Below are 13,473 nucleotides of genomic sequence, written 5' to 3'. Positions count from 1 at the left end.
ATCGTCACCTTAATTCAGTCTCATCTGAAAGTTGTAAATTCTTGGCTATCTTCACGAACCCTGGCTAACAAGTTGAATCAGCAATACAAAATTGGGTTTAATTATTTATTTACTAAATACCTAACTAATCACACAGAATTACATATACACATAATTAATCATAACTTGATTAGAAATTACGTCATAAAGGAAAACGTCCCTAGCGGGCGGAACAGATATGACAGCTTGTTACACAAAAGAAAAGGGACTGGGTTTGAGTGAAAGAGCGGGAAGACTGAGGAACAAAGGCGAAGCTGTGCTATCGTAAAGACAGTATATTATGCATTCTAAATTACCGCTCATTTGGAAAAGGAAAATGCAATAAACATTTACTCTGAGCTGCGCTTCGGTAGGTTGGTGGTAGATGGAAGGCAGTGTTGCCGAACCTAATCCTTTTAAGAATGTCTCTGTAAATTGGATACGTTGTAGTAACGTCGTTGTGTGGTAGACAGGATACTGTAAGTTCCTTCCTAACGTTTGCAGCTGCTGTTGCTAACTCAACGGCTAGGAGGTATCACTTCTGTAGTGAATAAGAGTTCAAAGTTCATACCATTCGCAACCAAAGCTCACGCTGATGTTGGCTTCGTTCTGTAGTTATTATCTGAACCATTCTGACATCGGACCGTCGTCCCCACATCCTCGGAACAGGCTATATATAGGAAAAGGGAGGGCGTGTTTGAAAAGTTTTATAGCCCATGTCCCTTCACAGGGGCGGGCCACTGATTGAGCAGAGCCCTAACCTTATAAAAACCCAATTCTCACATCCCATCATGAATAATTTCATATTCAAACATTTAAATTGAACAACAATTCCATGTGAATCCGATAACACTGATGTGTAGACTTTCCACTGTTGAGAATGTCTCAGATGACAACCTATTCATTAAGTACCACCACATATGTTCATTTGGTCGGATTACCAGAATATAGTTCATTTCCCCCCACCTACTTATGTTACCAGAATCTCTATGTTTACCAAGGTGTTTGCAAATATAACATCAGTAGGGTAGAGAGAGGAAAAAGGGGGGAAGAGGTATTTATGACTGTCATAAACCTACCCCCAGGCCAACGTCATGACACTGTGTTAGCAGAGACTGCATTCATGGTAAACGCTCCATAAATCGGCGCAATCTTGAATTACCTTTAAGTGAATATTGCAACTCTTCAGCGAGACAGATTGAATAGAGGCCTTAATCTAAGTGTCGTCAATACTGTTGTTCTGTGCTTTAATAGGGGCGGCAGGGTAGCCTAGTGGTTAGAGCGTTGGACTAGTAACCGGAAGGTTGCAAGTTCAAATCCCCGAGCTGACAAGGTACAAATATGTCGTTCTGCCCCAGTTAACCCACTATTCCTAGGCCGTCATTGAAAATAAGAAATTGTTCTTAACTGACTTGCGTAGTTAAATAAAGGTATAAAAAATAGGTTGCAGACTAGTATGTCACTACAACAACCATAAGTGGGATATGAGATTGGTTTGAAGGCAGACCACAGTAAATCTGGTCCTATATTAAAACATTTTTTAATTCAATTTAATTAGGCAAGTCAGTTAAGAACAAATTGTTATTTACAATGACGGCCTACCCCAGCCAAACCTGGACGACGCTGGGCAAATTGTGAGGTATCTGTATTCCCAGTCATGTGACATACATAGATTAGGACCTAATCAGTTTATTTCAATTGACTTATTTCCTCATATGAACTGTAATCAATGTTCCCTCAAAAAAATTATCTGCCATTTCAGGTCTGCTGAGCGCAAATTTGAACATTGTGCAACTTCCAGTGTGCGTTTACTGTGAACACTGAGGCTGTAGCCGCTTTAGGTTACAGTTTTACTGAAATAAACTGATTAGGTCCTAATCTATGTATGTCACATGACTGGGAATACAGATACCTCACAATGGGCCTCAGGATTTCGTCATGGTATTTTTGTGCATTGATAAAATGCAATTGTGTCAGTTGTCTGTAGCTTATGCCTGTCCGTACCATAACCCCACCTCCACCATGGGGCACTCTGTTCACAACGTTGACCTCAGCAAACCGCTCACCCACACAATGCCATACAGGTGGTCTGCGGTTGTGAGGCAGGTTGGACGTACTGCCAAATTCCCTAAAATGACATTTGAGGCGGCTTATGGTAGAGAAATGAACATTACATGCTCTGGTGGACATTCCTGCAGTCATCATCCCAATTGCACACTCCTTCAAAACTTGAGACCTCTGGCATTGTTGTGTGACTAAAATGCACATTTTAGAGTAACCTTATTGTCCCCAGCACAAGGTGCATTTGTGTAATAATCATGTTTAATCAGCTTCTTGAAATGCCACACCTGTCAGGTGGCTGGATTATTTTGAGCAAAAGGCGAAACGCTCACTAACAGGGATGTAAACAAATGTGCACTAAATTTGAGAGAAATAAACTCTTAGTGCATATGAAACATTTTCTGTAATTTTTTATTTCAGCTCATGAAAAACAGGACCAACATTTTTTAAATATTTTTTTTACATGTTGCGTTTATATTTTTTTCTCAGTATTTTAGTTTATCCCCTTTTTGGACCCTGATGAGATCATTGATCAGTGAAAAGACACCAGACAGACAACCTGTAACCTTTGTACACCATTCATTCACCATATGAGACACTTGAAGCCACGAGTAAAAGGCTTGGAGACCGAAAAGGAATTGTACCATGAATTGTCGATGTTTGAAATATCTTATTACTGTAAATGGATCTCTAGACATGCATTTGCATCCAAAGATTAGCAAGCTGAAAAAAAAAATCTACACACTAAATCTGTTAAGCGAGACACACCTACAGTCAGATCAGTGTGTATTATACGCATCCTACTCAATAATGTACTCTCTTCTCACGATTGAAGTCTCAAACCAAGCACTACTTTTAAAAATTATTTTATTTTATATTATTTATTTTATGAATTAATACAGTGTTATACTTAGAAATGTGTTGCAAAGAACAAAACATTTAACGTAAATAAAACTAAAATAAATAATGTCAGGCACACAGGAAAAAGAAAACTAGTGTGTTATATCATCATATCAAAATTAAATAATACGGATGTGCCATAATAAATAGTCTATTAGTACAAAAATACATTTCAATAGAATGTAGGTTCCAGCATCACAAATAGAGGACGGGACCGCTCCTTAAAGCAGATCCCCTCAAGTACAGATCTTTTAAAATGATTTAAACCAAGCACTTTTTCTCATTTTTTTTTTTTTGTAAATAAGAAGAAAAAAAAAAAAAGTTATTTCTGATTGTTAGAAATTCCTTTTAAGTAGTAGTGTTGTGTGGGGGTATGTATGATGGTAGAAAAGTTTGATTTTATTACTGCTTACTGTAGGTCAGTTCCAAGGCTCACGGTAGGCATGTATAACCAGAATACAAACACAACCAATTAAATCATCATTTTCGCTCTTTTTTTTTTTTTTAAGAAACATAAAAATAAAAAAAACTTTTATACAAAATAACAAATGTAGAAAAGTTCATTTACAGCGAACCAAGGCCATTTGCTAGCATTATGTACAGCCACAATTTAAACATGTTTTTGTTTGTAGTATTTTCTCAAACTTCAATATGCATAGCAGGAAAAGAAAGCATTTACTGCTTCATCAGCCTCAAATATTATTGTATGCTAAATCCAAGTTCACTGATATAATGGGTTGAAAATGCAGAGAAATGCTTTTTTATTTTCATTTTTACTTCCATAATTGATCAATCACTACAACTTAAAAATCTCTTTTTAAGTAAGTCTTTATACTGAAAAAAAAAGAAGTTACTATGCAGATAAGGCAGCACTGCTTGCAGTGTAAGATGGGACTTTTAATGTGTTTGAACTTAGTAGTAAGCAGGCTTCTGGACCTGAGTCATAGCACATGCATAGAGATGTAGACCGCTGCAGGAGTTTGTCAAATCAAGTCAGTTACATTTATCTACGGTAAAACATAACTACAAAAGATTCACTTCTTCTAGAGAAAGTCCATTTGACCAACCAAACAGGGGGGCATCCAATGCCAATACTTTACCTTCAGTCTTATACCTTCATAAACGATGCCTACAGTACTTCATCTCCAATCTTCCTTCACAACCCTTGTTGAGATGAGATCATCTGCAAGTCCTTAGCTATCATTCAAGAGAGAAACGCATGACCACAGACAACCTCACAAACAAATACGTTTTTTTTTTTGCATATATTGTCTTTTCTGTTTGTGAGTGCATACATTAAATTGGAAAATTTTCGTTGCAATTATTTAAATGTTTTTTTTTTTTTCAAGAATTCTCCTTATCTAGAATTTTTTTCAAAAATGTTATTTTTCTTGCAATTTGCTCAGACTTGGTTTAAAAGGAAAAAAAACAAAGGCAAAGAATTTCAAAATGAGATTATTCTTCAGTCAGTCTGTTCATGCATTCCAACAACAGCTCAATTTTTTAAATATATTATATTTTAGTTTTTAAAAGTTATTTTTTGCAAGCCTTTAGTTAAAGCACCAAAAAAAGGGGGGGGCACAGCACTGGGATAGGATGCTGCGTTGAGACTCCTCCCACTTCAATGGGCCTCCTACCTTGCTGAGTTTTTTTTTTTTTTTTTTTTTTTGGGGGCGCAGTAAACGATGCATCAATGTTCAATATTCAAGAATCAAGTTCGTGCTTCATCAAGTCAAGCAGTGCTGCCCCCTGCTGCCTGGGAGGAGGACAGCAGCAGGAGAGGAGGGCAACGTTTCAGTCTGTGGCTGCCCCCTGATCTAACACATTCAGTAACAGGCCAGCTGTCTCCCTCTATGTTCAGAAGTGGTCAATGAGCACAGACACACAGTTGGCTCCCACCAGGTAGTTGGGGTCTCCTGGGAGAGACTTGTTCTGCCATGTCTTGGAGTCACCTGAAGGAATTAGAGAAACAGGAACACAGTTAATGGTCAGTCGGTCGGGTTGGTTGGTTGTCTGTCTTATTGTGCAGTTCTTTCCATTTGTTTAAGGCCGTAAATAACAGCATACGCTGACGAGAACTGACACAAAAAAATCATCATGTATATTGTGTGTGAGGAATGTACGTGCAGTGCAATTTTTTTGCCATTAAAATAGCATGAAATTAATCAGAAGCACAGTGTAGACATGGTTAATGTTGTAAATGACTATTGTAGCTGGAAACGGTAGATAAAAAAAAAAAAAATAGAATATCGACATAGGCGTGCAGAGGCCCATTATCAGCAACCATCACTCCTGTGTTCCAATGGCACGTTGTGTTAGCTAATCTAAGTTTATCATTTTAAAAGGCTAATTGATCATTAGAAAACCCTTTTGCAATCAATCAGCATAACAGTTTTCAGCTGTGCTAACAAAGAAGCAATAAAACTGTCCTTCTTTAGACTAGTTGAGAATCTGGAGCATCAGGATTTGTAGGTTCGTTACAGGCTCAAAATGGCCAGAAACAAATAACTTTCTTCTGAAACTCATCAGTCTATTCTTGCTCTGAGAAATGAAGGCTTCCATGTGAGAAATTGCCAAGAAACTGAAGATCTCTTACAACGCTGTGTACTACTCCCTTCACAGAACAGCACAAACTGGCTCTAACCAGAATAGAAAGAGGAGTGGGAGGCCCCCGGTGCACAACTGAACTAGAGGACAAGTACATTCGAGTGTCTAGTTTGAGAAACAGACGCCTCACAAGTCCTCAACTGGCAGCTTCATTAAGTAGTATGCAAAATACCAGTCTCAACGTTAACAGTGATGAGGCCACTGCGGGATGCTGGCCTTCTAGGCAGAGCTGCAAAGAAAAAGTCATATCTCAGACTGGCCAATAAAAAGAAAAGATTAAGATGGGCAAAATAACAGACACTGAACAGAGGAAGATTGGAAAGAAGTGTTATGGACAGAGAAATCTAAGTTTGAGGAGTTTGGATCACAAAGAAGAACATTCATGAGATGCAGAAAAAATGAAAAGATGCTGGAGGAGTGCTTGATGCCATCTGTGAAGCATGGTGGAGGCGATGTGATGGTCTGGGGGTGCTTTGGTGGTGGTAAAGTGGGAGATTTGTTCAGGGTAAAATGGATCTTGATGAAGGAAGGCTATCACTCCATTTTCCAACACCATGCCATACCCTGTGGACGGCACTTAATTGGAGCCAATTTCCTCCTACAACAGGACAATGACCCAAAGCACAGCTCCAAACTATTGTGGGAGCTAAGTGTTAAAGGAGAGCTAAGCATTAAATATAAATAGGTCTAGTTGCCAGGCTGAAGAAGCAAGGACATACACATTAAGAGAAGATGACACCCAGGCTATACTCTATTTCTGAAAGGGAACAGGCCATACGTACATTTATGACAGCTGGACGCACTATTGGTCAGCAGGATGGAAGCAAGATAACCGATGACTAACACGTGAAACATAAGCATGCAATGCATTCTTTTTAGAATGTGAAAGGAGTTCTACCATCATGATAACCTAACCAAAAGCAGATATGAGCGTTAGTGGGCGTGAACAAGCTCTGAGATGAAAATAAAAATAATGGAGAAAGGTCAAGGGAAGCTATTTTCATATAGAGGGAGGGGGGGGGGGACTCTATATGTTATGCAAAGACAGAATCCTATAGAGGCAGGACTCTGTAATATGAGAAGTTAAGTCTCTTTCCATGGAGGGGCTCAGCTCTGTTACGTTTGTGAGAGGGTCCTTCCATGGAGGGGCTCAGCTCTGTTACGTTTGTGAGAGGGTCCTTCCATGGAGGGGCTCAGCTCTGTTACGTTTGTGATAGGGTCCTTCCATGGAGGGGCTCAGCTCTGTTACGTTTGTGATAGGGTCCTTCCATGGAGGGGCTCAGCTCTGTTATGTTAGTGATAAGGTCCTTCCATGGAGGGGCTCAGCTCTGTTACGTTTGTGAGAGGGTCCTTCCATGGAGGGGCTCAGCTCTGTTACGTTTGTGAGAGGGTCCTTCCATGGAGGGGCTTGGCCCTGTTATGTTAGTGATAAGGTCCTTCCATGGAGGGGCTCAGCTCTGTTACGTTTGTGAGAGGGTCCTTCCATGGAGGGGCTCAGCTCTGTTACGTTTGTGAGAGGGTCCTTCCATGGAGGGGCTTGGCCCTGTTATGTTAGTGATAAGGTCCTTCCATGGAGGGGCTCAGCTCTGTTATGTTAGTGATAAGGTCCTTCCATGGAGGGGCTCAGCTCTGTTACGTTTGTGATAGGGTCCTTCCATGGAGGGGCTCAGCTCTGTTATGTTAGTGATAAGGTCCTTCCATGGAGGGGCTCAGCTCTGTTACGTTTGTGATAGGGTCCTTCCATGGAGGGGCTCAGCTCTGTTACGTTTGTGATAGGGTCCTTCCATGGAGGGGCTCAGCTCTGTTATGTTTGTGATAGGGTCCTTCCATGGAGGGGCTCAGCTCTTATGTTTGTGAGAGGGTCCTTCCATGGAGGGGCTTAGCTCTGTTATGTTTGTGATAGGGTCCTTCCATGGAGGGGCTTGGCCCTGTTATGTTAGTGATAAGGTCCTTCCATGGAGGGGCTCAGCTCTGTTACCTTTGTGAGAGGGTCCTTCCATGGAGGGGCTTAGCTCTGTTATGTTTGTGATAGGGTTCTTCCACGGAGGGGCTCAGCTCTGTTGTGTTTGTGAGAGGGTCCTTCCATGGAGGGGCTCAGCTCTGTTGTGTTTGTGAGAGGGTCCTTCCATGGAAGGGCTCAGCTCTGTTACGTTTGTATTAAAGTCTATATTGATTTCACAAGTTCTTGTTAGAGTATTATATTTCTGAAACGATTCTCCACGACACTATGCAATAACTATTTAGGGAAGAAGCAGTCAGCTGGTATTCTGTCTATAATGGAGTGGACAGCACAGTCACCAGATCTCAACCCTATTGAGCTGTTGTGGGAGCAGCTTGACACGTAAGAAGTGCCCATCAAGACAATCCAACTTGTGAGAGGAGCTTCAGGAAGCATGGGGTGAAATCTCTTCAGATTACCTAGAATGCCAAAGGTCGTACTTTTTTCAAATGGAGGATTCTTTGAAGGACACAATTATTATTTCATTTAAAAATCATTATTTATAACCTTGTCAATGTTTTGACTATATTTCTGATTCATTTTGCAACTAATTTCATGGTAAATAAGGACATTTCTAAGTGACCCCAAACTTCTGAATGGTAGTGTGTGTTAGGTGCAACAACAACACAGGCTATTTTCATAATCCTCACATTGTAACTGCTGTGGGAAATAACTACTTAGGTGATACAAATGTTCAGATTGTTACAAAAATCCAATGTTGTGACTAGAAAATGGAAACCAGTAGATGAGTGATAAAGACGATGAACAAGCCAGATCTCTCTTTTGCAGGGTTGGGGTCAAATCCATTTCAATTGTTTGTTTTTTGAAATATTGGAATTAAAGAGCTTCTCATTCTCGGGTTTATTGAGAAATCATTATACATTTTTACAAATTTTAATTATTGACTTGGAATTTCCATTTACCTGACTGGAAATTCGCTCCCCAGCGACACCCATAGAGTTGGAATCACAGCCCGCCCCTTATCAAATGTACTCTTATCCAACTCTATGGTGACCCCTCCTCAATCACAACACCAACCAATCACACAGGCCAGCCGAAGCCCCGACCCAACCAATCACACAAGCCATTTGAAGCCCCGACTCAACCTCCAACCAATCACACAGGCCACCCGAAGCCCCGACCCAACCGCCAACCAATCACACAAGCCATTTGAATCCCCGACTCAACCCCCAACCAATCACACAGACCACCGAAGCCCCGACCCAACCCCCAAAAGGACAGATAGAGGACAGCGTACCCGACGAGGAGTCGGAGGATTTTAGAGCAAAAGACCAACCATCTGGGGTCATAGACGCACAGTGAGGTAGACGCAGTTCCACCGGCTTCAGGAACTGAAGACCGTGAGGCCCACACATCACCAGAGGGCTGAGCAGGGTCTCTCCTGGATGGAATAGATAGAGGCAAGAATGATATGTTTTATATTTTGTCTTTAGGAGAATGGAATTCTGCTCTCCTTTCATATTTAAGATAGACAGATCTTGAGAAAAGGGGGAAGACAGTTGAAAGGGATGGAAGATCGAGATGGACCATGGGGATCGAACCCTTGTCTCCAGGGTCCTGAGTTGGCAGCACTTCTGCTAGAGCAACAAGAGTAAGATGTACTATCCAGTGGGCATAGTGATTAAGAAAACACTAGACACATACCTTTCTCCTTGTCCAGGGGGGGCAGGATGCTGTTGTCCCGACAGACCTTGAAATAGATCTCCTGTTCTATGCTGTCGGGGATGGCTCCCTGGGGGATGATGATGCTGACTCCCGTCTCGATGGAGCTCAGCACCCCGCCGTTACAGTTGAAGATCCCCCGGGCCGTGGCCACCACTGTGTGACCTTCATCCTCCTCGTCATCCTCCAGAACACTGGGGTAGAGAGGAGAGAGAGTTGTGACTGTTAGTTACTATCTATACTGTATAGAACACTGGGGTAGAGAGAGGTAGTTACTATCTATACTGTAAGGAACACTGGGGTAGAGAGGTAGTTACTATCTATACTGTATAGAACACTGGGGTAGAGTTAGTTACTATCTATACTGTATAGAACACTGGGGTAGAGAGTTAGTTACTATCTATGCTGTATAGAACACTGGGGTAGAGAGTTAGTTACTATCTATACTGTATAGAACACTGGGGTAGAGAGTTAGTTACTATCTATACTGTATAGAACAATGGGGTAGAGAGAGGTAGTTACTATCTATACTGTAAGGAACACTGGGGTAGAGAGTTAGTTACTATCTATGCTGTATAGAACACTGGGGTAGAGAGGTAGTTACTATCTATACTGTATAGAACACTGGGGTAGAGAGTTAGTTACTATCTATACTGTATAGAACACTGGGGTAGAGAGGTAGTTACTATCTATACTGTATAGAACACTGGGGTAGAGAGGTAGTTACTATCTATACTGTATAGAACACTGGGGTAGAGTTAGTTACTATCTATACTGTATAGAACACTGGGGTAGAGAGTTAGTTACTATCTATGCTGTATAGAACACTGGGGTAGAGAGTTAGTTACTATCTATACTGTATAGAACACTGGGGTAGAGAGTTAGTTACTATCTATACTGTATAGAACACTGGGGTAGAGTTAGTTACTATCTATACTGTAAGGAACACTGGGGTAGAGAGTTAGTTACTATCTATACTGTATAGAACACTGGGGTAGAGTTAGTTACTATCTATACTGTATAGAACACTGGGGTAGAGTTAGTTACTATCTATACTGTATAGAACACTGGGGTAGAGTTAGTTACTATCTATACTGTAAGGAACACTGGGGTAGAGAGTTAGTTACTATCTATACTGTATAGAACACTGGGGTAGAGAGTTAGTTACTATCTATACTGTATAGAACACTGGGGTAGAGTTAGTTACTATCTATACTGTATAGAACACTGGGGTAGAGTTAGTTACTATCTATACTGTAAGGAACACTGGGGTAGAGAGTTAGTTACTATCTATACTGTATAGAACACTGGGGTAGAGTTAGTTACTATCTATACTGTATAGAACACTGGGGTAGAGTTAGTTACTATCTATACTGTATAGAACACTGGGGTAGAGTTAGTTACTATCTATACTGTAAGGAACACTGGGGTAGAGAGTTAGTTACTATCTATACTGTATAGAACACTGGGGTAGAGAGTTAGTTACTATCTATACTGTATAGAACACTGGGGTAGAGATGTGAAATGTGGAGGGGCTGATCTAGAGGGGGGAGAAGGTAGAGGCTGAACAGTGAGTCATGCCAACAGCAGGCTACATAACCAGGTCCCTACATAACCCTGCTACATAACCAGGTCCCTACATAACCCTGCTACATAACCAGGCCCCTACATAACCCTGCTACATAACCAGGTCCCAACATAACCCTGCTACATAACCAGATCCCTACATGACCCTGCTACATAACCAGGCCACAACACAACCCTGCTACATAACCAGGCCCCTACATAACCCTGCTACATAACCAGGCCCCTACATAAACCTGCAACATAACCAGGTCCCTACATAACCCTGCTACATAACCAGGTCCCTACATAACTCTGCTACATAACCCTGCAACATAACCAGGTCCCTACATACCCCTGCTACATAACCAGGTCCCTACATAACCCTGCTACATAACCAGGCCACTACATGACCCTGCTACATAACCAGGCCACTACATAACCCTGCTACATAACCAGGCCCCTACATAACCCTGCTACATAACCAGGCCCCTACATAAACCTGCTACATAACCAGGTCCCTACATAACCAGGCCTCTACATAACCCTGCTACATAACCAGGTCCCTACATAACCAGGTCCCTACATAACCCTGCTACATAACCAGGTCCCTACATAACCAGGTCCCTACATAACCCTGCTACATAACCAGGTCGCTACATAACCAGGTCCCTACATAACCCTGCTACATAACCAGGTCCCTACATAACCCTGCTACATAACCAGGTCCCTACATAACCCTGCTACATAACCAGGCCCCTACATAACCCTGCTACATAACCAGGCCCCTACATAACCCTGCTACATAACCAGGCCCATACATAACCCTGCTACATAACCAGGCCCCTACATAACCCTGCTACATAACCAGGCCTCTACATAACCCTGCTACATAACCAGGTCCCTACATGACCCTGCTACATAACCAGGCCTCTACATAACCAGGCCACAACATAACCCTGCTACATAACCAGGCCACAACATAACCCTGCTACATAACCAGGTTCCTACATAACCCTGCTACATAACCAGGTCCCTACATAAACCTGCTACATAACCAGGCCCCTACATAACCAGGTCCCTACATGACCCTGCTACATAACCCTGCTACATAACCCTACAAGGTCATAAACATGCTTCCTCAGATGTATAATTATTGCCATTGCTTGTATATGACGTTCAAGACAGGTAATGAGTGTTTTAGTATATGGAAGACAGGTAATGAGTGTTTTAGTATATGGAAGACAGGTAATGAGTGTTTTAGTATATGGAAGACAGGTAATGAGTGCTTTAGTATATGGAAGACAGGTAATGAGTGCTTTAGTATATGGAAGACAGGTAATGAGTGTTTTAGTATATGGAAGACAGGTAATGAGTGTTTTAGTATATGGAAGACAGGTAATGAGTGTTTTGGTGTATGGTGAAGAGAGGCGGAGCTAAAGGCAGAGCTGTAGGCGGAGCTAAAGGAGTCCTCCACCACAGAAGCAGAGTAACAGTCACAGAGGTCACGACAAGGTCAGAACTCAGAACCATGATTTAGTACTTCAGTAAATATGGCCAGTGCCTGTATGATGTTGCGGATGTTCCAGTGATTTAATGAGTACTGTAGGTGGCGGGAGGCTGGGGCTACAGGCATAACAACGAGGTATCTGCTAAATGACCATATTGGAACAACCTTGCCAAACTAACACCTTGTCAAGAGGTTCGGAACTCTTGGGATAACCGTTAACAGTCACCTGACCAGGGTTTGAGTCCCTCCATATCCTTACCTGACAGGTATGGCCTTGGGAACAGCATTGTTGACTAAGTTGTTGTGCTGCTGGTACTTGGGCCCCCTGTTGTCCATGGTGCGTGTGAACGTGTCCAGTCCACTGTCGTGGTCCAGGGCCTGAGGAGACAGCGGCGGCTTGGTCCTGCTGTTGTTGTTGACCACACTGGGTTTGGGGTTGCTGCTACTGATCAGGAGGTCGTTGGGGAGGAGGTTGTGGTTGAACTTGGGGCTCTCAAACTTCCTCTCGAAGGGCCGGGCCGAGGAGGTGTAAGGCTTAGGGACATATCGGTTGTAGCTTTGTGGGGTGGGGGTGGTTCCAGGGGTTTTGGGGGGTGCGTCGGTGCCGTTGACCCCCACTGGGGACCTCTGGGCCAGGTAGGGCTGGGAGGGGAGATCCTGGAGGGTAGAGGGGCGAAGGCCGGAGAGATCGTGTTTGGGAGAGGCGCTGAGGATATTGTCGGGCTGTGAGTTCACTAGAGAGAGAGGGGAAGGAATGTGAGTTCACTAGAGAGAGAGGGGAAGGAATGTGAGTTCACTAGAGAGAGAGGGATGTGAGTTCACTAGAGAGAGAGGGAGAGGGATGTGAGTTCACGAGAGAGAGAGGGGAAGGGATGTGAGTTCACTAGAGAGAGAGGGACGTGAGTTCACTAGAGAGAGAGGGACGTGAGTTCACTAGAGAGAGAGGGACGTGAGTTCACTAGAGAGAGAGGGACGTGAGTTCACTAGAGAGAGAGGGACGTGAGTTCACTAGAGAGAGGGACGTGAGTTCACTAGAGAGAGGGACGTGAGTTCACTAGAGAGAGGGATGTGAGTTCACTAGAGAGAGAGGGGAAGGGATGTGAGTTCACTAGAGATGGGAAGGGATGTGAGT

The 13,473-nt window shown here is 42.6% G+C and overlaps 1 pseudogene; it reads right to left on the bottom strand.

The window, feature by feature from the left end:
* Positions 1-4,643: 4,643 nt before the first annotated feature.
* Positions 4,644-13,473, bottom strand: part of LOC115117279 (tight junction protein ZO-1-like) — a 222,293-nt pseudogene continuing 213,463 nt past the window's right edge.

This window comes from Oncorhynchus nerka, linkage group LG17 (assembly GCF_034236695.1).
Source record: "Oncorhynchus nerka isolate Pitt River linkage group LG17, Oner_Uvic_2.0, whole genome shotgun sequence".
NCBI lineage: Eukaryota > Metazoa > Chordata > Actinopteri > Salmoniformes > Salmonidae > Oncorhynchus > Oncorhynchus nerka.
This window is presented reverse-complemented; position numbering and strand designations above follow the sequence as displayed.